The 1515-nt window shown below is 41.6% G+C and overlaps 1 non-coding gene across 1 annotated transcript; it reads right to left on the bottom strand.

The window, feature by feature from the left end:
* Positions 1–697: 697 nt before the first annotated feature.
* Positions 698–780, bottom strand: trnas-gcu. The gene has a single exon. It is a non-coding gene; the product is annotated as a tRNA-Ser (tRNA).
* Positions 781–1515: the final 735 nt, after the last annotated feature.

Raw genomic sequence — 1515 nt, 5'->3', positions numbered from 1 at the left:
AATAAATCTCAGTGAGACTCATCTGTTTAATGATGGAAAAATTAAATAAAATGGTAAAATTAAATAAAAAGTCCATACACACACACACACACACACACCAAAACCAGTGCATGGCTTTTGGCATTACATCATTTAAACCTTTTTTTGCTCCCAAGGGAGAGAATTTTCATTAATATGCAGGAAAACGTTGGTATTCGTCAGGGAAATTTGCAAGAACGTAAAAAAGAATTCCCTCATTGTTGTCTAAAACTCTTACTTTCACATCCTTTTACTGGAACTGTGTTAGACTTCCTCGCAGACAAAGTTGCTTTTACAGATATTTTCTAAAACAATCAAATACCTATTATCTGCATTTCACATCCCTATATCACATCATATTACATTACAGGCATTTAATAGACGCTCTTATCCATAGCGACATACACAACATAGCATTTACATTATATCCAATTATACAGCTGGATTTATAATGAAGCAATGCGGGTAGAGTACCTTGCTCAGGGGTATAATGGCAGTGTCCTCCCAGGATATTGAACCTGTGGCCTTTAGATTACAAGCCTTACCCATTATACTACTCTGCTGCCCCTAAAACGAAGATACAAGTGCAACATGAACACATGAGAAGATCAAGATACAAGTTACAGAAAGACCATATGAGATTGAGGGAAACCATGTGCGGGAGAAGAAGAATGGCTTCCGATGAGGATGGGATTCGAACGCAGGCATGCAGAGCACATTTGGATTAGCAGTCCATCACCTTAACCACTTGGCCACCTCATCACTCTTGACCCTCATTGTTATACTATCTGGTCTGGAAAGGAAGTATTGGTATACTCTTGGTTTCAAATCTTTAGACAAAATGTATTACTCCACAAAGAGAAACTATATAATCAGAACACAGGTCCGATAAGATACATTACATTACATTACAGGCATTTGGCAGACGCTCTTATCCAGAGCGACGTACAACAAAGTGTATAACCATAACCAGGAACAAGTGTGTTGAAAACCCTAGAGGGAAGTACAGTACCAAGTGCAGGGAACGACCGCATAGTTTAACTTGGACCCTGTAGGTTAATCTGATCAACACAAACAAAAGCAGCAACAAAGCAGGCTATGTTGAAATAATACAAGTAATAATTGAGTAGGCACAAGTGCAATAACTAAGTCAACTAAGATAAACAGTTTACCTAGCTACAACCCTAAGCTAACATAGTCAATTAGGGACCACAGGGAGGTAGGGAGGGATGGGGAGAGATGCAGCCTGAAGAGGTGAGTCTTCAGTTGTTGCTTGAAGGTGTTCAGGGTCTCAGCTGTTCTGACCTCCACGGGAAGGTCATTCTACCATCGTGGAGCCAGAACAGACAGGAGACGTGACCGGGAAGCGCAAGTGAGAAGAGGGGGAGGTGCCAGGCATCCTGAGGTAGCGGAATGGAGGGGTCTGGCTGGCATGTAGGGTTTGAAGATCTTGTGAAAGTATGCTGGGGCTGATCCCTTGACTGCCTGGTATGCTAG

This window comes from Anguilla anguilla, chromosome 9 (genome assembly GCF_013347855.1).
Source record: "Anguilla anguilla isolate fAngAng1 chromosome 9, fAngAng1.pri, whole genome shotgun sequence".
NCBI lineage: Eukaryota > Metazoa > Chordata > Actinopteri > Anguilliformes > Anguillidae > Anguilla > Anguilla anguilla.
The sequence above is the reverse complement of the archived record's forward strand: the minus strand, read 5'-3'. Positions and strand labels throughout refer to the sequence as shown.